This window comes from Rhinatrema bivittatum, chromosome 2 (genome assembly GCF_901001135.1).
Source record: "Rhinatrema bivittatum chromosome 2, aRhiBiv1.1, whole genome shotgun sequence".
In the NCBI taxonomy this organism is placed as follows: domain Eukaryota; kingdom Metazoa; phylum Chordata; class Amphibia; order Gymnophiona; family Rhinatrematidae; genus Rhinatrema; species Rhinatrema bivittatum.
In genome coordinates, this window is record NC_042616.1 from 241,863,189 (window position 1) to 241,885,345 (window position 22,157).

General features: G+C 42.3%; 1 long non-coding RNA gene across 1 annotated transcript in view; it reads left to right on the forward strand.

Annotated features, from left to right (window-relative positions):
* The window catches only part of LOC115086092, a 50,098-nt gene extending 28,528 nt beyond the window's left edge, over positions 1-21,570 (forward strand). Inside the window, exons 2-3 of the long non-coding RNA XR_003855069.1 lie at positions 6,917-7,033; positions 21,514-21,570. This is a non-coding gene — a long non-coding RNA (uncharacterized LOC115086092). The remainder of the gene's footprint in view (positions 1-6,916; positions 7,034-21,513) is intronic.
* Positions 21,571-22,157: the final 587 nt, after the last annotated feature.

The window sequence follows — 22,157 nt, forward strand, 5'->3', positions numbered from 1 at the left end:
CAAACTGTAGCCAGGGAATGCTGAGCACCACCTGATGGATGGCCTTCTGAATGACATAAAAGGTGAGATGTTCCAGGTGGTGCGGATTCATGTGGAATTTCAGCAGAGTGGTGATGTGTGTGATCTTCCCTGGGAGAAGATCCCCATGAATGGAGGAAAGAGTCAATGGTACTGGGCATGAGCGAGTAGGAATTAACAACTGCTCCATAAGATCTTGTATCAGGAAATTCCCACCAGCTCTGGACTCTACCTAGGCTTAGGTGGAAAAGTTACGACCTTCTATGGAGAGCGATACTGGCAGCGTTAATGGGGGAACAGGTGAGGTCAGACTTAGGATCAATCCCCCAGTGAGTCCTAGGCCCAGGAGTTTACTGGTTGGACAGGGCAGCGAGCGATTAGATGACCAGGTTCTCCACAGTACAGGCAGAGTCCAGCCCGTTGGCTCCTCTGACATTCTTTAAGAGACAAGTGACCATGGCCCAACTGCATGGGTTCTTCCGTCTGTTTTTCAGGAGACAAAGATGGATGTGAGGTGGGAGAAGAATGTTGGGGACAGGCCCTGTAGCTTGTGGACTCTCTCCTGCAGGCGTCAATCGATCCTGCCTGTTAACTTGATAAGAGAGTCCAGAGAGGCTGGAAGTTCATGCTACAGATCCCTGGCATAATGAGGAGGAGCAGGGAGCGAAATGACTGAGCATGTCGGTGGTGCCGGCATAGGAAGACTCGGCGTGGATGGGGTTGCATCTGCACCTGCTGGTACCACAGAGTCAAGGCGGGTGCTGAGACGCTCCATGGAAGCTGCTAATGTCTCCAGGACTCTTTGCTGTTCCATAATCTTCTGAGCTAGGCCCGGAATAGCCTCCGCCAGATCCATGGCATTGGCAATCTGTTCTGATCATGGACCTTGGACCGAGGGGGAGTTGTCGCTACCTGTGAGGAGGAGCCCTACAATTCCCCACCGTCAGCAGGCAAGGTTGGAGAGGAGCAGAGACCCCGCTGGAGCTTTACCACTACCAGCCCACATTCCCCTTAGGTTGAGCCCTCAGGTATCAGGGACGGCTGGACTTACATGGGGTCTCTGGCAGGTGGCGATACTCATGGTCAATGTCCAGGCAAAGGTCGAGGCAGGCAGCGATACCTGTGGTTGGTATCCAGGCAAAGGTTGAGACAGGAGTCAGTCTGAGGACCAGGATGGGACAGGAACTCAGGAAACACTCAAACTCAGGAAGCTCGCTGGAGCAAGGGACCTGCAGAAGCTAGGAGTCATGTTGCCAAGACACTGGCAGAGTGCAGGGACTATCCTTATATATATATAATATATATATATAATCCCCCCTTTAACACCCACCCACCGTCCCCCTTTATTAAATGTTTATCCTGGCTACATGTACCGTCTCTCCTGTTTAACCATTTATTCTGGTTACTTGTGCCCCCTCAAGGCTTTCCGCCACCAGTTTATTAAAGTTCGCTCCCTAATTTCTCGTTACCCTGTAATCTTAGTTCCAACCACAGTTATTGTTAAATGTAAAATAGTACGACCTCTAGTCATACTATTCCAATTGTTGCCATGTGAACCAATGTGATGTACGCCAACGAATGTCGGTATATAAAAGCAAATAAATAAATAAATAAATAAATATAGTCTCTGCAATATGATGTCATCTGAGATGGCCGCACAGTTACCTGCCACTGGCCCTTTAAATCAAAAAGAAAATGGCGCACACACACGCCTAGGGAGCCGGTTGACACTGGTGGTGTTGGACACCCTGCAGGCTGTGCAGAGTCAGCTTGGAGCATCCCGTCGCGCCGCCGGCTGGAGGAGAGGCAGGCCAGCTGCAGGCGATAGTGGTGGGCTCTGGCTGTGACCAGGGAGCCTGGAACCCTGTCGGCTGTGCTGCGGCAAAAGCTAAGCGGGATCAGACGCCGGGCAGGGTGACCGACCTGTGTAACAAGGGGGACATGAATTAAACAAAAATGGTCTCATGTGTTTCATTTTACCCATTTGTTTCAAACAAATGCACATCTCTATTAATATAGCACAAGAACAGAAGAACATAAGATTTGCTAATCCAAGTCACAACTATCTGGCAGGATTCCAAAAAGTTGATAGATTCCATGCTGCTTATCCCAGGGATAAACTGTGGATTTTCCAACTCCACCTTAATAATGGTTTTGGACTTTTCTTCCAGGAACTTTTCCAAACCTTTCTTAAACACAGCTACACTAACAGCTTTTACTGTATCCTCTGGCAATGAATTCCAGAGTTTAATTATGTGCTGAGTTAAAAAAATATTTCTCCTATTTGTCTAAATGTATTACCTAGTAACTTTATTGCATGTCCCCCAAGTCTTTGTACTTTTTGAAATAATAAATAACAGATTTGCATTTATCTGTTGCACTCTACTCATTATTTTATAGATTTCTATCATATCTCCTCTCATCCATCTCTAGTCTTCTCCAAGCTGAGGAGCCCTAACCTCTTTAGCGTTTCCCTCAAGGAAGAATCATTCCATTCTCTTCATCATTTTGGTCGCCCTTCTCTGTACTTTGTAAAATTCTGCCGTATCTTTGAGATGTGGTGACTAGAATCACACACAATACTGAAAGTGTGGACACATTATGGTGCGATACAGAGGCATTATGATATTCTCCATTCCTTTCCTACAGGCCGATGCACTGAAACCTGCAGGAGAGCCGGCGCTTCGTGCTAAGCTTCCGCTCTCTCGATGCGTGCCCAGGCACCTCTTCTGGTCATGCGATTATTTAAATTAGGGCCCGCCCTAATAAGGAGGCGCTAGGGACACAAGCGCGTCCCTCGTGCCTCCTTATTAGTGGAAGTGGCGGCTGTCAGCGGGTCTGACAACCGACACTTAATTTTACTGGCGTCGGTTGTCGAACCCGCTGACAGCCATGGGTTCGAAAAATGGATGCCGGCAAAATTGAGTGTCTGTTTTTGAACCCGCCGACAGGCAGGCAGTTTTTGTTTTGTTTTTCTTATTTTTGAGGCCTCCGACTTAATATCCCTATGATATTAAGTTGGAGATTGTACAGAAAAGCAGTTTTTTTCTTCTTTTCTGTACACTTACCTAGTGCTGTCTATAGTTAACGCCTGCCTTTGGGCAGGTGTTAATTTCTGAGAGTAAAATGTGCAGCTTGGCTGCACATTTTACTTTCAGTATCCCGGGCGACTAACTAATAGGCTCATCAACATGCATTTGTATGCAATCAGCGCTATTAGCTTTTGCGAGTTTGGCCGTACGTTTTCAAGGCACTATTACCCCTTACAGTATAAGGAGTAATAGATGCACGTTGAAAACGCACGGCCAAATGAGTGCTAAACGGTGTGCTCAGCAAATTTTAATGATAGGTTACAGATTACTAATACTAGGTGTGCAATTTCATTTTTCTGTTCTTTCAGCACTCTGGGATATATACCATTTGGATTTACTACTCTTTAGTTTGTCAATTTGCCCTACTTCATCTTCCAGGTTCACTGAGATTTGTTACAGTTTCTCTGAATCATCACCTTTCAGTTCTCGCATGGATATCTGTCTTATATCTTCCTTAGTAAAGACCGAAGGAAAGAATTCATTTAATCTCTCTGCTATGGCCTTGTCCTCCCTTAGTACCCCTTAATCATCTAATAGTCCAACTGACTCTCTCGCAGGCTTTTTACTTCAAATGTACCTGAAAAGTTTTTAAGAGTTTTTACTTCCACAGCAATCTTCTGTTTAAATTCTGTCCTTACCTTCCTTGTCAGTGCAATTTCTTCATTCGAATCCCTTTTCCATGTTCTGAAAGATGTTCTTTTGGCTAGAACAGGCTCTCTCACCTCACCTTTTAACCATGCCAGCAGTCATTTTGCCTTACTTCCACCTTTTTTAAATCTGTGACATATATCTGGTATTTTTAAAAGACACCCATGCCTGATATAAACTCTTAATCTTTGTAGTTGCTCCTTTCAGTTTTTCCATAACCAATATGATATTGTTTTGCCAAAGCTGTCCAAACTGTAAAATTTGAGAGGGTCCTCATTGTTTTCTAATGCTGTTTATGCCCGGTGTACCAACTTTCTAAGCTCCAAAATTGTCAATGAATACCAGGGCTTGCCTTTGGCATTGTTCCTCTGCCTAATCTTTAGGGGCACTAGTTCCAACGTTCTTGCCAAATTATCATTTATTCTTTCACTAGAGAGTCTTTAGAAGCCAACTCCTCCTGCTTCCAAACGTCATCTCTAACCTGATCACCCATACACTCTAAATCAAATAATTCCATAACTTTGGTCAGGTAAACTCTTGTTCTCCTTGTCTTTTAACCATAACTCTCTTCACCAAACAAAATACTTATAGGTAGAATTATTTCTGTAAACTTTGAATCTTGAAAACACAATTCAATCGGAGAGAGAAAAATCTTGGAGTTCAAAAAACTCAGTACATGTCTGATTGTATCTTCTCGCATTTTGCCTCTTGCCTCCAAGTTATCCAAGATGTACTAATATACCAGCGTTTCTGAAATAACACGAATCCCAAAATTTTAATAGGCATCGAAAAACAGCTGCATGAAAATATCAACAAGTTTATTTATTAGCACTTATGATAAAAAGTATCATCAGGTAGTCAAAAGGAAGGCTTTTTATTCCAAGGTATAGCAACTTCATAAAGATGCCATCTAGAGAACTAAAAATCTATAGGGCCAATTTGGAAACTCCAAGGGCAGCTTGCATGTCCACAGATTTGGACCTACAAACTCATTTTCAAAAGAAATTTCCCAGGTAGATTTCCTTTAAAAATGTGGGGACCATGGGACAAAGCTACCCACAGACTTTCAATTTGATTTAGGACAGATGAAAAGTATGCACAACATAATGAATGCAGCGATTTTAAAAAGAACTCTCTGAGCGTACTTTTCTTTCCCTGATCTAACCCCATCCTGGACCCTCCCCTTTTACTGCTGCAAAACATTAAGTATGCATGTTATCTGCTGAGGGAAGGGCAATTTTTAGCCCCAAGAATTTAGTTTGCCTGGGAACACACCTTTGAAAAGTGTCTTTCCCACTCCTATTCAGTGAGAAGCAAAAAGCTCTTCAGGTTATTTTGCTGACGTTTTGACCTAAGAGACCCATCTAACTTTAGCTGTTCTTAAAACATTTTGTTTCTTTCAGTTCCTGCATTCCCAGTTGTAGATGTTAAGCATTGCCTTCTGGATAAGTTCATCCTTTCTGCAGTTTCAGCAGACCATCAAGGAGTTTATTCTACAAGTTCAAAACAGTAGCAGATGTGGGGTTTTGTTTTTTTTTTCTAAAATCTAATTCTCTTCGCCCTCTGCTTTCAGGTATATCCCTGTGAAATAGCAGAAGCAGACTGTAACTCTCCAGAGGACAGACACACACTGGACTCTGATTTTCTAAAACATACTTTATTTACAAAAAGTGGCTTATCTTCAACCACATTCACACTGAACATTTATCTATCTTCAGTATTCGCAAGTCAACATTTGTCTTCAGTAATCATATCTCAACATTTGCTTTCAGTATTCATATCAATTCTTTATCTTCACTGTTCACCTTCTTGCAGGAGCTGCCTTCTCTTGGAGACCAGGCTAGATGCCTGGGACAGCACCAATTAAGGAGGATTTTCAGGGACACTCCTTCACAATCTCTTATATCCCCCAGATCTGCTCTGGACCTTGTTATGCTTTGAAATAGAGCACTTGCCCAGGCCTATGCTTTAGCTCTTGAAAATATTTCAGCATATCAAATGGCCTCATGCATCTTTCTCCTAGGGAAAGATAAGGTTTTTAATCTACTTTGAAAACTGAGGTCAGCTAGGCTGTTAATAGTTTCCCCTTTACAGTACCTATATTTAAAATATTAGCTATCAATCAAGTGCCCAGAACTAAATAAAAATTTCAAGGAAGTTTGCTTAGAGAGTTGAAGTGTGTGTGTGTGTGTGTGTGTGTGTGTGTGTGTGTGTGGGGAGAGGGGGAAGGAGGCTATAAGAAATGGGGAAGTGACAGTATTCTCCTATCAAACTTTAGTCATCAGTCAACACTCCCATCTCTGTTTGCCACGATCGCTTTTTAATATCCCCCTAGTTGTGAAAAATAGCAGGTTACAGAACTTGTATAAACAGTAAACAGTAGTCCTCTTTTGATTTGAATATGTAGCATACTTAACCATCTGTTTCCAGTATTTTCACATTTTTCAAGCATTGCTATAGTTCTGAATTCCATTAATGCCAAGTAGCTTCACTTGAGCTTTCTCAGGTGTCAGGCTTCAAATTAAAATATGCTTCAACTTTTAAAAATAAAATATGTGCTATTTTCTTTCTAATCCCTTACTTTAGATCCAATGCTTTAGAAAAAGCATGTGATGTTAGTCTTGTGAGGTCTTACCGGGTGGTACTTTGCTCACCCATAACCACATTGTGCCCTCACTTTGAACATGGATAAAGTGTCAGGATAACTTTCTTGCATCTGCTTTCTGACACTCCTTTTCATTTCCCTTTTGTCTCTAAGAAGTGTAGATTACAGTGCATTTGAGAGTGACACAACTCTTTTCCTGTTTTGATTGCTTCAGTTTAACATATGCAACTCTAATACCATCATAAAAATTATTAGTAAACAAAAAATTAAATGTATAGACATATGGCAATAAATGTAAAGAGAGAGAATGACATTCATAAGGTGCAGCCAGGTTCTGATTCTCCTGGTAACTTATCCTACTCGTGTTGATGGTGCTTTACTTTATCCAATAATGCTCTTTTTGTTCATGAAATCTTTTAGTGTTTTATTCCCACCATTATTGGATTTTTAAAAGCTTATTTTTTTTATCATGTGTAAATATGTTGGAGCAAGATTATATTGCATGTACAATTCTAAGTCATTTATTTGTAAACTTTATTTCTTGTGAATTTAGTGCTATGAAAGACGACAGATGGACAGGACTGAAAACCAAGACAACTCCCCAGATGGGGGCACATCCAAGGAGAGAGGGTTTGGGAACACTGCACCAATCTCTCTGGAGGGCTCCACGGTGAGTAGGTCAAACAGATGGCGTAGTGGACATGGGGCCAAAGGCAAGGGGAAGTGTCCTAAGCTGGACAGGGGACCAAGCCACCAAGTATCCCCTCTATGAACCCCTCTGACTGCTCTCACAATTATGTTCCCCAAAACTCACTTCTGTAGGTAAAATAGGGGCTCACTCCCAAGATATATTCAAACAAGCAACTTTTATTTTCTGGGGTTATCAGCAGTCACAGTTTACAAAAGAGTTTTAAAATTCACTGATTAAATCAGGAGTTTATATGCAACTATGTCAGGATGCAGCAGCATCGATTTCCAGACAGAGCAAAACTTTAATAATACTAATTATTACTTTCTGAAAGGTATAGACTATCTTTCCCGTCCACTTATCCCAATCTTACCCCTTGAATTCCTTTCCCAAAACACCAGATCCACATTAGCATCAATTTAGTTCCAGAATATGACTCCTTTCTTATGACAATATATTTTTCTAGCCACCCTGAAGTCTTTCAGTATATTCTCAAGATACTTAGAAACTCTCCTTCAGGACTTGACACTTGGTTTCCCAGATTTCCCAACTCAGGCATCTTTGGATCTTCTCCTTCCAGGTCCTCCATGATAGTGGGACCCAATGTTACTTCTTCTTCCTTAACTGACCCAAGTCAGGTACCTTGGTTATTTCTCCATGAGGAGATACAGCTCCCCTTAAGAGGAAAAGTCCCTGCAGAGCCGTCTCCTTGGAAAGAGGTGCTCTGTGCACCCATATCCCTGGTGGGTCTCTCCTAACTCCTCCATTCCTCCCGCTAAACTTCAAACTCAGAATTATATAGTCCCAATTTCAACTCCCCCTAAAGATGTTCTTGCCTAGAATTGTATTGATTAGAGATAGTGTTAGGTGGAGTCTCCACTCAGAAGAGCTCTGTGCACAGATTACAATGCACCCGCATACATCACCTCAGAGTAAATGGAAGTAATACATGGAAAGGTAAATTTTAAATAAAGCTCTTAGCATTCATACTTTTCAACCTCTGTGAACCCAGGCAATTTTCAAACACAAGGTAAATGTAGACATTTAGTTACAGCCTGTAAAGGAGCGTCTCTACTACCTCTCCTTAATCTGTGCAGGACCAGGCTAGATGCTTGGTCCATTTTAAAAGCCATAGAGGGAAAGAGCTCTGTGGGTGCGATCCTGCTAGGCAGGATAAGAGCCGGAGCCCAGCTAGGAACTGGAGGCCCCACATTTCCAGGAAAAGTCAACTCATGAACCTTCTCTGGTGGAAGCTAAGGTGAGAGTACACTGCTGGAAGGAAGGCAGTCTACTATTATTTGTATGTTGATTATTATCACACAGTGTGTGTGTGTGTGTGTGTGTGTGTGTGTGTGTGTGTGTGTGTGTGTGAGAGAGAGAGAGAGAGAGATAGAGCACATCTATCTACAAGGCCCTCATAGTAGTTAAATATTTAAATTTCTAGAGGAGGATTGCCTAATAGGTCGAGGTGAGGTGTTAGTGATGGTTTCGGGTTTAGGGGCCAGTTCGCATGCAGAGTGAGAATTACAAACAGCTCAGTACGACTTGGTGAAAATTTGACATCATTTGGAGTGAGAGAACATAGTACAAAATTTCATCTTTGTTAGACTTTTCTCACTCCAAATGATATCAAATCTTCACCAAGGTGTACTGTGCTGTTCATACGTCTCACTCTACATGTGAAACTGGCCCCTAACCCGAAACCACCACTAACACTTCACCTTGAGTTATTAGGCGGCCCTCCTATAAAGATTTAAATAGGTGCACACAGTGAGGCCTTCTCCAGAGGTTCTCTCTCTCTCTCTCTCTCTCTCTCTCTCTCTCTCTCAGAAATGGCCAAAATGCAATTCCAAAAATTGATCATGAATTGTATTATGACCATTTTGGGTATATTGCACAGCTTAACGCCAGAGAAAAAGGTGTAGTTATTTCTGGCATTAAGACCGTACGATAGCATGCATTATGCTATTGCATGGTGCGTTATGTTCCCTAATTTAACTAATTCCCATGAAAAACTCCTCCCCGATTCCACCCCCCCAAACAGTTTGCATTCGCACCGTGCACTACAGCATTTTTTGCATGCATTATGGTGTTAACGTATGTGTAATGCGTTATCATGTGCGTTAACGCCATAACACATTTTGAAGAATGATGTGGTATCCCACATATGATGTCAGAATGGGATTTCTGCTCAACGCTTGGCACAGAGAGAAACCCTAGTCTCCAAGGGAGGAAAAAGAAAGTAGTAATTAAATAAATGTTTGTTGGGTGTGACCTTCCAAAAAAGTAGTGCTACTACTTGTGCACATAGCACTGAACAGTTATTTATTTATTAGCTTTTATATATCAACATTCGTGGGTACATCATGCCGGTTTACAATATAACTGAAGGAGGAAATTACAAAAAACCAGGGTGGGGGGAGAGGGAGCAGATAGGAAGAGAGAAGGGGTGAGAGAAGAGAAGGAAAGACAGGAAGAGAAGAGGAGAAAAGGAACAGTACCTGATGGAAAACAACAGAAGAACATAATAAGTAGCATTGCAAATTATACTCTCAATAACGGACTGTGTATAACCTTATAAACTGTGGTTAACCTTATATAAATTATACACTCCAAAAAGTATTATATACAATAGTATACATTATCTTTAACTAGTACATACAGGAGACACTATATATAACATTACAAATTATACGTTCAGAAAGGCAACTATATATAGACTAGCAGGGTTGCTATAGGGAAAAGTAAGGTTTAAAGGATAGCGGAAGGGATAAATAAAAGGGGTATAAAAGGGTTGCTATAGGGAAAAGGTAGGGTTTAAGGACAGGGGAAGGGGGTATAAGGGATATAAAAGGGGGTATATAAGAAGGTGCAGAGAAATGGGAGACAAAACAGAGTATAATTAAAGGAATAAAGGAGAAGGCTATGAGTATGTTAATGACAAGGGCTCTTTCTCTGAAGGAGTAGTGGGAGCAGGGGGACTACGCAGGATCCGGATCAGGGTAGGCCATTTTAAAGAGCCATGTTTTAACCCCTGTTTTGAATTTCCGAATGCATGGTTCTAGTCGGAGCTCAAGTGGCATAGTGTTCCAGAGGGAGGGGCCTGCAATGGATAGGGCTCTTTCTCTGGTGGAAGTGTGGTGAGCACATTTAAGGGAAGGGGTGTAGAGGGTTCCTGAAAGTGCGGTTCTAGTAGGACGATTGGAGGAGCGGAATCGAAGAGCATCCTCAAGCCAGGAGTGATTGTGGTTGTGCAGGGAGTTGTGAATAATGGTGAGGGTTTTGTATCTGATGCAGGAGGAGATGGGAAGCCAATGGAGCTCCTTAAGAATAGGGGTGATGTGGTCGGCTTTGCGTGTATTTGTAAGGATTCTTGAATAGCATTCTGTAACATTTGCAGGGGTCTAATAGTAGAATAGGGAAGGCCTAGAAGTAAGGAATTGCAGTAATCCATTTTTGATAGCATTGTCGCTTGCAGGACTGTGCGGAAGTCTTGCGAATGGAGTAGGGGTTTACGTTTTTTGAGGATATGGAGCTTGAAAAATCCTCCCTTTATGATTGTGTTAATGTGGTTTTTGAAGTTTAGTTGGTGGTCTAGGGAGACACCAAGATCTCACACGAAGTAGGGAAAAGCATTTGAGGGGAGGATGAGGTCACAAGCAGATGGTGGCATCCGGTCAGGGTGATTTGAAATGATGAGGAGTTCAGTTTTGGAGGAGTTTAAAGCAAGGTGTAGGTTAGAGAGTAGGGAGTTAATGGAGACGAGGCATGTTTCCCAAAACTTAAGAGATTTGGTGAGGGATTCTTGGATAGGGATGAGGATTTGGACATCATCTGCATATAAGAAAAACTTAAGACCAAGGTCAGAAAGGAGGTGGCAGAGCGGTAACAGGTATATATTAAAGAGCGTGGAGGATAGTGAAGAGCCCTGTGGGACGCCTTGGGTAAGGGGGATGTGTGATGATTCGGAATTTGCAATTTTTACAGCGTAGCCTCTATTATTGAGGTAGGAAGAGAACCAGTGGATGGCTGTGCCTGAGATGCCAATCTCAGTTAGGCGGGTGAGGAGGATTTTGTGACTGATAGTGTCGAAAGCAGATGAAATGTCAAGAAGGGCAAGGATAAAGGATTGTCCGTGGTCCATGCCCTTGAGGAGAGTGTCAGTCAGTGAAAGTAATAGGCTTTCCATGTTACGAGACTTACGGAAGACTATGGCTCAGGGAGGAGTACATAATTTTTTTTTGTTTAACACAGAAGGGGCCTGAAGGAAAAATTAGCTGTAAAAATTTGTATGCAAGTAAGTAAGGAGAGAAATTCTGCTTGCTTAGCAAGGGAACAAAGTGAGTTAGTTGCTGGACAGAGTTTTTCTTTTTACCTTTTCACAGAGGAAAAAAAAGACAGTTTGTATAGACTGTGTTGAACAGAGTGTGGCCCCTGCAGAAACTGAAGCTGCCAGAGTTGCTGTGTGGTTGCACAAGAAAGTTTCTGCTGGAGGGCCATACCCTGTGCAACCACACAACAACTCTGCACTAGAGCTAAAAATAAAAAATGAGCTTTATGCACGGGAAAGAATGACTAAGCTGAAAATAGAAGCTGTGTTTCAAAGCCCCCTGGAAGGACAGAGGCAGTTTCAAGAATTGGCCATAAGAAGCCAGATTGTCCAGGTGTGTGCTTTGAAAGAGTTGGGAACAGAGCTTGCACTCCAAACTGCCAGCCTGCCTGAGGTAAGGACAGGGAATTCCTCACTACACCTGAAAACAGAGGAAACACAGCAGCAATATGAATCATATAATTGGTGCTTTACCCTTCAGCGGGACAAATGAGCAGAGGAAGAGAAGAGTAACAAGTGTTCTGGAGCCAGAGCTGAGCCTGTGGATGGTGCGACAGGAAAACTTGGCAAAGAACCAGGGAACACACTGCTGGGACAGGTGACAAAAGAAAAACCTGAATTGTAAAGTTAGGCACAACATAGTGAAGAAAGGAGATTGGAACCCAAGGAAATTAACCTACAATTATTGGGAATGAGAAGCAAAAGAGTTCCTGGTGGAGATTTACAGACTGCCCAGAAGGAGGCAGTATAGAGTGGCCTGTTGGAAGTGACTAAGACTGGCCTGAGGAATGCAGCATGGAAGAAACTAGAGAGAGGCAGAACAGGGGGGCCAGAGAGAGGGGCACTACAGAGAGAACCGATGCAAGCACTGCAGAAAGACTAGACAGAGGTATGGCAGAGAGGACAGATGAAAGCACTGTCAAGTGGCCAGAAATAGGTGCTGCAGAGGCCAGAGGGAGGCACTGCACAGTACCCAGATGCAATTACTGCAGAATAGCCAGAAAGTAGCGCTGCAGGTGGAAACCACACAGAGGAGTGAGAAGACGCCATAGTCAAAGTCGTAAAAGAATGGAAGCCACCACAGGAACTCTCAAAGAAAGTCCAGAGAGTTTGGCCTGGGAAGGAGTGGAACCCGGCGCAACAAAAGGACACCTTTGACGGAATGGGGATGGACACTGGGCAAAGGGTGCAGTGGGTGATGGTAATGGCGGTATTTAGGGTAACCCTAGTGAGAGGGGGGGAAGCATGATCCTATAGTCCCGACTGTCTAGCTGGTGGGAGGCCAGAAGATGTCTATTGGGGAGTGGAGTCATTTCACTGGATGAGATACAAGGTGAGTTGTAGCACTTGCCTCAACAAGTGTGAGCTGAGGGGGAAGGTATGTAAAGGAGTGGCCCTACTACCTCTCCTTAATCTGTGTGGGATCAAACTAGATGCCTGGTCAACCTTAAAACCCAATGAGGGAGAGAGCTTTGTGGGCAGGATCCTGCTGGGCAGGATAAGAGGCGGAACCTAGCTAGAAATAGGAGGCCTGAATCTCCAGGAGAAGCCAACTCCTGAACCCTTTCTGGTGGAAGCTAAGATGAGAGTACACTGCTGGAAGGCAGGCAATCTACTATTGCTTGTATTGTATGCTGATTATTATAATAAAGTTGAAAATTGCAAGAAGAAAGGTTGGAGTCCATGTGGTTCCTATCTGCAGCCTATGAAAGTCACTTGACTATCCCACACAGTCTAACACAGATTCAGTCAATCTACTTATATTACTCATTATTCTACACATGCATATCCGGACTAAGCCTTTGAAATGTTTCCTCACAAAGTAGCACTTAGGCAGAAAAACACAACCAGTTTAGATTAAACAAGGGCTTAATATTTATGAACAGAAGAATAACAAGAGATAAGGAAAACACAGAAGCAGATCTGCAACCAGCCAAGCTTTCTTCCTTATCGTTAACTGAATCAACATTTAGTCCTAGTCTCTTATCAGAGTGTCCATGTACAGTTAACCATTGTCCATGGGGTACTGTAGGAATTCTTGACTGACAATTTCCTGTGAAATAATAAAAAGAATAATAAAATGATAAGCATGACAATAGATCTACTGCTTGGTGCTGGAAAATTCCCTGTAACTTATGGTTTTGTGTTTAGTCTTTGAGCTGGCTGTGCCCGAACGACTTTCACCACTAGATGGAACTTGACTGGTGTTGTGTTAAATGGTTAGGGTTCCAAGAACTTTTACACCACCCTCTGTTGTGATTGCCTAGGCATCCTCTTCCTATTGATCAGACGAGTCTCACGATCTGAAGAACCCGAATAAATCCGCTGCTGCAAGCATCTGATTCCCAATGCTATACTGCTTCCCTCTAGATTCAGCAGGCATAAGGGATCCCAGAGAATGAGTCACTGCCTCTTCTATTTCCTCTGCAGGAGGGCCAATCCTGCTCTGGTACTATTACAGTCCTGCAGGCTCTGGTGAATCTTCTCTCTTCCTTCTTTTAGATTCAATCTACATTTGCTATTACTGGGAGTGGATGTGGAATAAAGGTTTGTGGTGTCACCACTTTGCCCGGCCACTTCCTGTCGCTTGGTCTCTTATGCTCTTTGCTGGCTGGGATGGCAGCTGGTGGCTTCCCACTGAGTCCTGTTTCAGTCTTCACTGCAGAGTAAGGGAGAGTTGCCAGCAGCCATTACTCCTGATTGTAGCTTTTAACCCAGATGCTGTCGCGGCTCCTGCTATCTCCCTTTAGGCCTTCTCCTGTGAGGTCCAAGATGAAGACGTAGGTGCTGTTCCCTAGAAGGGGGCCAGATAAGGAACCACCAAAGACTGGGGGTATAGTCATTCACTGTCTAAGGCTATCCAAACAATTTACAACCCTTTGTGTACGTTCCGTCAAATTTTTGTGCCCATAAATTCTTTCAATAATCAATATGTTTAGATTAGGCAAAGAAAAAAAAATCTAAATATATAATATCTGCACCATTGTTGATTATCTCTGTCCTTTGAAACTTAATTGGAAAAGAATAGCTAGGTAGATAAGACAACATTGTTCTGAATCCATGTAGGGTTCCTGTTAGTATTTCTTTACTGTTAGATTCCTTTTCATTATTTATCAAAGTATATTTCCTGCTGTAGACCTTTGTCCTGCAAGTAAATAGTTCCATTCCTTTGCTCTTCTTTGCAAGAGTCCAGTATTTGTAAATATGAACTTATGTCTAATAAGTGTCATGATATTGACTTGTAAAGTAGATGCTGTGCTAATCAGAGGGTCACCACTAGATGGCATTGTGGGAATGAACCTGGAAGAAGAAGGATATTACTGAAAGAAACTGGGAGTCAGGTTGCTGTGAGAACTGGTGTTTGACAGTAAAGGTTCCTGTTTTACTAAACCACTTCCATTGTCTTCTGCAAGTAAATAGCTGATACCCGTGATAATAAGGATCAGTCACAGCAAGCTGAGCATTCTGAAAAAATACCATTCCAAAACTTCATGGGTTTCTCTCTAGAGCAATAGCTCTCAACCTTTTCTGACTATTGGACTCCTTCCAAAGTTTGAAATGACTTGTGTCAGGGCCACAAAAATTCAAATTCACAGAAATACTTTATTTACATTTCAGTGTAATATGTCTATTTTTCAATTGGATTTAACTATCAAACATCAAGTATATATATATATATATATATATATATACATACATACACACACACACACCAATCACCAATCACCAATCACCAATCATAAATTCAGACTACGTTTATCAGAAAAATTATGCTGGTCTGGCAGTGCTGAGGAAGCTGGAGGGGCACATTTCTTGTGGTTCTTTATTGTCTCTTTACAAAAATGTTGAAGCTCTAGGGAGGATCAGAGGGAGTCGCAAGGGGATGGGGGAGGATGGGGAGAGGAGGGAATGCCAGACAACCCAAATTCACATTACTCACTTCAGAGAGATGGGGGAAGTAATATTACAGAGGTACCTTGCTCTACCCACCACACTTCTCCCTACATAAAAAAATGCCAAAAATAGTATAAGGTATACTATTATTTGCCAATAATTACAGTTAAAAAAAAATACAAATAAATTGCTTATAGAAAATAAATAGTACTTCATGAAATCATATTCCAGTACCTAAACAGAATATAACATGAGCTTTTACTCTATAAAAACATAAGAAATGCGATCATGGGTCAGGCCAAAGGTCCATCAAGCCAAACATCCTCTCTCTGATAGTGACCTGGCCATTCCAGGTCACAAGTATCCGACAGGATCTCCAAGCATAGATCCAATCCTTCTTACTTGTAACCAAGGATAAGCAGTTTCTTTTTCAGGTCTACACATCTAAAAATGGTTTATGGACTTTTCCTCCAGGAACTCATTCAACCCCTTTTTAAACCGAACTATACTAACTGCTTTCACCACATCCTCTGGCAACAAATACCACAGTTTAATTGTGCGATGAATAAAAAATAATTTCTCCAATTTGTTTTAAATGTGCTACCTATTAGCTTCATGGTGTGTCCCCTTGTCCTAGTACTATTTGAAAGGGTAAATAATTGTTTCCTGTTTACCCATTCCACCCCATTCAATCATCTTGTCTCCAGGCTGAAGAGTCCTAACCTGTTTAGCCTTTCCTCAAAGGAAAGCTGTTCCATCTCCTTTATTATCTTGGTCACCCTGCTCTGTACCTTTTTTAGATTCAGTATATCATTTTTGAGATGGGGTGACGAAAACTGTCCAAAATGCTCAAGTTGCTGTTGTACTATGGATCAATACAAAGACATTGTGATATCCTCCGCTTTATTTTCCAATCCTTTCCTAATAATACCTAATTTTCTATTTGCTTTTTTTTTTTTATCACTGCTGCAAACTGAGCTAAGGAGCTGTGCTATAGAAATGTTAAATAATAGTAGATAGTACTCTGCAATTGCGTTACAAAATTTAAAAACTACATCTTTCTGGTGTATGATCGACTTGGATGTTTAACTTTTTTTTTTCACCTCAGTCTCCCCTCTGCTTTCATTTGCTCTATCTTCTAACTTAAAGGTGAATATTCAAAAGTTGCAAGTGTAAAACAGCATATACGCAAGTGTATGCTATTTTAGAAACCTTGGCATACCTGTGTAAATTAGGGTCTGTGAATACATTTACGCATGTAAAATGTGGGCAGCCTGGGGTATTCTGGGGAGAGACCAATATGTATGCGAGTAAGATGCTATTTTATAAGCAATTTATGCATTTAAATGTGGCATCTTACTCATGTATATTGACTTCTGCTCAATATCTAGTTTAAGTGATCGTAAACATCTTAAAAGTGATGTAGTGGTTCGGCAGTCTGGATGACATAGTGGGGACTTCGGGCTGAAGAGTCAGGAGGGGTCTTCACGAGCTGCAGATGGACTGGGCAAACTGGTAGACTAATAAAACGGTGTATTTCATTGCCGTACACACGTTAGACAATCCCTCAACCTACATGTGTAAAATCCGACTAAATAACGTGTATAAAATCTACTCACATATCTCTTTAAAATGGGAAGTAAAGAAACATGTGTATTCCATTTTCGCACATTTATCTGGCTAAAATCTACTTATCTGGCTAAGTAGTGCTTTCCCGCTACTGAGAAGGACAAGTTCAGACTGATCCAGCTGCGTAGCAGCAAGACACAACTTAGCCGGATAAGTCTGAAAAGCACTAATTGTCCGTCTAAGTAGCACTTTTAGACTTATCTGGCTGTCTTACTGGATAAGTCCAGATAAGTCTGAAAAGCGCTACTTAGATGAGCAAGTAATGCTTTTCAGATTTATCTGGCTATGTAACAGCTTTGCTACTACTTAGCCAGATAAATCAGATCTTATCCAGATAAGTGTTGCTACTTATTCAGATAACTCCGAACTTGTCTGGTGCACGTTTTGTATGTGCACGTGCATGTTTAGGAGCATACTTGCACATCTTTTATAAAATACAGCAGTAAATTTGCGTGTGCCTATATACATGTGTATTTGGGTGCAAGTGCGCAGGTTTTAAAATTATCCTCCCTGATTCCTATTTATCCTTTCCATTTTTGCTTTTCTTCTATGCTTTCCTCTGGCTTACTCCATCCATCTCTTTCTGACCTGTGTCTCAAATATCTTCTGTCTTCAACTAATTTGTGCTTCATTACCAGCACTTTGGCTCACTCCCCCAATGCTTTCCGGCTCTCTGAATCCCACCCATCCCCCCACTTCATACACACACCATCATTCCACCTGGCTCCCCTGACTTCCCAGCCTGTCTCTGTATCTCCCCATATCTCCCACCTCCCTGTTCTTGTTCTGTCACCTGTCAGCCCCATATCACTCTGTTTAACCCTTCCCACTTCTCATCATGCCATCTCCCCAGCCTTGCTCTCTCTCTCTCCTATGGTAACTGGGGAATAGAAGCAAAGCGACTACTGGGAGCAGCGAGGCTAGTGAAAAGTACCATACAGCATGGGACACAGTGATAGCATTGCATTTCCAGTTCCCACACCTGCCTTCTCTTCATGCTGCCCTTGGGCAGGCTTCATTCCCAATCAGGAAGTCCATCCAGTAGGAAGGGTAGGAGAAGGTGGCAGCAGCTGTGAGGAATGGAGACTGTATAAAATATTTGACTTCAATAAGACGCTTGTCTGCACTTATTTCACGCAAGGATATGACACAGAATTTAGTTAGAACAAATATAAATTTAATATTTCATATCCTTGGAAGCACAGATGCCAAACCTTCAATATAGGCAGGGCATTACTGTGTCTTACAGTCTCTTGTGGAAGCTGCATTATATAGTTTCAAACCATACATAGAAAATGCTTGTGAGAAGATCATTTACGCAATATGACAGTGTAATAAACTGACCTTCTCTAGCCTGAGAAATCCCCTCCCACATTAAAAGTTTCTTTGTTTTAGCATTGCTTTGATATATTCTGTTTCTTCTGATCTTCTGTGTTTTGTCAATAGATCAATCATTGTAGTAGGTCTGTGTTCTGTCGCTGGTTCCAGGCCTTTAATCAGAGCTTTGACCTCTGGGGATCTTCAGTTCACCTGGCCTCTTTCAGTGAGATAGGAATCTGTGAGAACCAAGCTTGGAATGTGGCTCAGCCATCTGCCATCGATAACCTCATAACCTTTCATCATATCTGGTTAGGTCTGAATTCATTCCAGATGGCTCTCAGTAGCCATACACACCCAGGTCAGCTTAGGTTCATTGCATGCCAGCAAATTCAGTTAAATCAGAAGAGCCAAAGGCCTGAGCAAAGGCTTATGTTATGCTGACATATATCAAGATGCGGTGCTTTCACGCTGCTTTACTTCCATGATGGGCTGCCTCTCCTGCTCGGTGCTCCTCACATTATAACGGTGGCAACCTTGCCTGCTCCCCTGCTGACATGAGGCTGGGAGATGCCACAGGTGATCTGGGAGGCGGGAGAGCCTGCAGGTCAGTGCCAGTAATGGATCACCAAAAGCAACAGAACCGGCGCTTCCTGTGGCAGTGGCAGGTGACTTCTGCAAGAAGGAGGGGGATCCCGCCCTGCAGGGAGACAGCAGTGGCCTGACTGTAACCTTTTGAGAGGCTCCCAGGTACCTCCACTGATCTAGAAAAAAGCAGATACAGAGAAAAGATGATGGAAATACAATGGAAATCCAACTCTAGCAGGATGAGCAGGGCCTCAGTCATGATCCAAGGCTAAGCTCTGTAAGTCAAAAATGCCATCTATCTGAATTTGGATGCATTGTCACTTTTTGGAAGTGAAGATAAAAGTAAACCCCTTTCCACTAGAGATGTGAATCGTGTCCTCGATCGTCTTAATGATCGATTTCGGCTGGGAGGGGGAGGGAATCGTATTGTTGCCGTTTGGGTTTTAAAAATATCATGAAAAATTGTTAAAATCATGAGCCAACCCCCTAAAACCCACCGCCGACCCTTTAAATTAAATCCCCCACCCTCCTGAACCCCCCCCAAATGCTTTAAATTACCTGGTGGTCCAGAACGGCGGCGGTCCGGAACGGCCCCCTCAATTGAATCCTTTTGTCTTCAGCCGGCGCCATTTTGCAAAATGGCCGCCGCAAAATGGCAGCGGCCATAGACAAAAACGATTTGACGCAGGAGGTCGTTCTGGACCCCCGCTGGACTTTTGGCAAGTCTTGTGGGGGTCAGGAGGCCCCCCCAAGCTGGCCAAAAGTTTCTGGGAGTCCAGCGGGGTTCAGGAAGCGATTTCTTGCCGCGAATCGTTTTCCGTACGGAAAATGGCGCCGGCAGGAGATCGACTGCAGGAGGTCATTCAGCGGGGGTTCCGGAGGGTGGGGGATTTAATTTAAAGGGTCGGGGGTGGGTTTTAGGGGGTTTTAGTGTGCCGGTTTTCCTGCCCTCCCCCTTCCCCCGATTTACGATTTTTTAACGATAAATCGGGGGAATTGGTATTGTATCGTGGCCCTAACGATTTTTGACGATTTAAAATATATCGGACGATATTTTAAATCGTCAAAAAACGATTCACATCCCTACTTGTTATCATGTTTTTACTGTTCAATGTAAAGCGCCATGCCGTGCGTTTGTTTTTGCGTTACAATGTGAACCGATATGATATCCTGGATGAATGTCGGTATATAAAATTTTAAATAAATAAATAAATAAATAAATAAAAATAAATACTTTCCACCCAGGCTTTCAGAAATAAAAGCACTTTCATGGAAATCAAATAGTTCCACCTTTTGATGTTTGCAGGTTTTTACATTTTTATGCAAAAATATTTCCTAATGAAATTTAACCAAATCACTGCCACTTTTATTCTGAATGTAACACCTATCACCTATATTCTAGTGATATCCAAATGTCTCGTCATCTCTGATTACCTGAAGTATCAGATAATCTTTTTCTCAGAAAAAAATGACAAATCAAACAGATTCTCCTTTCAGGGAGAGTAAAAAAAGCTCCCCTGCTTTGCCCCAAAGTTAATTAAACTAAATTATTTATTAAGAAATGTTATATATATTCATAGATATAGGCTTCGGTAGAAAAATTTCATACAAATGCTAAGTAACTGCAATAAGGGTTCATAGTAGCTAACCTTGTATGCATCTTTGGTTTGATGCTAAGTCATGGAGTACTTAACTAACCAGAATCCTTTTGCTCCTCTGTGAGCCCCCTCCATTGGAAGGTTCCAGAGGTGCCAGAGCTTGGATTCGGCTCGATAGAGAGCGGTAGTATGCTTCCCATATCTCAATGAACAGGCCTTGTGTACCTGGCGAGAAATTCTTATACATGGATCCGTACTCCGCTGATAGAGCTCTGTCTATATCTATGTATATGTAAAGAGATCCGAGGGAAGGGTTATGGGAAGGTATGGGGTAAAAGGGAGGGGATGAAAAATTGTTAAAAATCTTGGGGTGAGAAGATTGTACTTTTATCTTTCAAGAATTTGTGTTAATGTATATTTGCCTCAATAAAAGAAATTAAAAAAAAAAAAAAAAGAAATGTTATATAAATAAATTGCATGTGTGTTATTATTGTATCCCCTCCCAGAGGTGTGGTCTGTATAATGCTAGATTTCCCCTTGGTGAAACGACTTCTGAGGGGAGCTGTCCCTTAAAGATGGTGGAGATCTTTAGGATGATATTTGATTGAAATTGCTGCATTAATATGCAATCCTATGATTGTCCAGCCACTCCTGTGCAAAAGCTGCTTCTAAGCATGCACTTATTCTGGAACTCACCCACTAAAATGCTCCGATTATATAACACAAGGTTGCACGCGCAACAGGTACATTTTGCTGAAGCGGTAAGCAAAACTCAGTATAAATGTGAGACATACATGAGCTGCAATGACCGTTTCTACTTATGCAATATAAATCATAAAGAGAACTCCATTTGGATAGCGTAACTTAAGCACATAATCATATAGTACGAAGAGGCTCAGTTTGCCCTTTGAGCGATTGCCAGTTCAATGTGAATTATGCAAGCGACCTCGTTCAGAGTTTTCTCCTACTGTAAGAGGCTGCTTCCTGGAAAGCTGAATTTTCCACTGGGGAAATGTGTGGTCAATCAGTCCTTATGCTGCAACTCGCTTTTCTTCCCAAATCCTGGAGTATCTATAACAGTTTTTTTTTTGTTTGTTTTTTTACAGACATCAGAGCTGTGGGAACATGAGGTGAGGGCGGGGTGTGGGTGAGACTGAAGAGGACGCACCAAAGAGGAGAACAATTGCTCTGCTCCTTCAGCAGTCCTTTCTTCCTGTTTCCAGGCTCCAGCAGGCTGCCTGAAGGAGAGGGCTGAACCCTGGCTCTGTACTGTGTACCAGCAGAAAATGTCTTATCGGCACTCTGTACCTGACCGCAGAAGTGCTTGGCATATGCTAACAAGATCTTTGCAGTCTGTTTCAGAAAAGAGTTTACGAGGCCCCTCTGTTGAAGAGCTATGAAATAAAAAAAAAAAATTTAAGGGCTGACGTAATAAGGGGCGCAAAGGTTAGCACAGGTTTTGACTCCTGTTTTAGCGTGCATTTTTTCTGGCGTAAGTTAACTCTGGTATGTAACAGGGGTTTTAACTTCTAAAACACGCGCGCTAAAACAGGAGTAAAATCCAGCGCTTAGATTAGCGCAAGTGCATGCAAATCCCATGTAAAAGAAGGCACTGGCTATTCCCCTAGCAATGCAGGGATGTGCGTTAAAGGGCAGACAGCTTAAAGCACATTTTCTTAACACTGGAAACTTAACTCCTAGGTCAGAGCAGGAGGAAAACTTAACTCACGTTTCTGATGGCCATGTTATA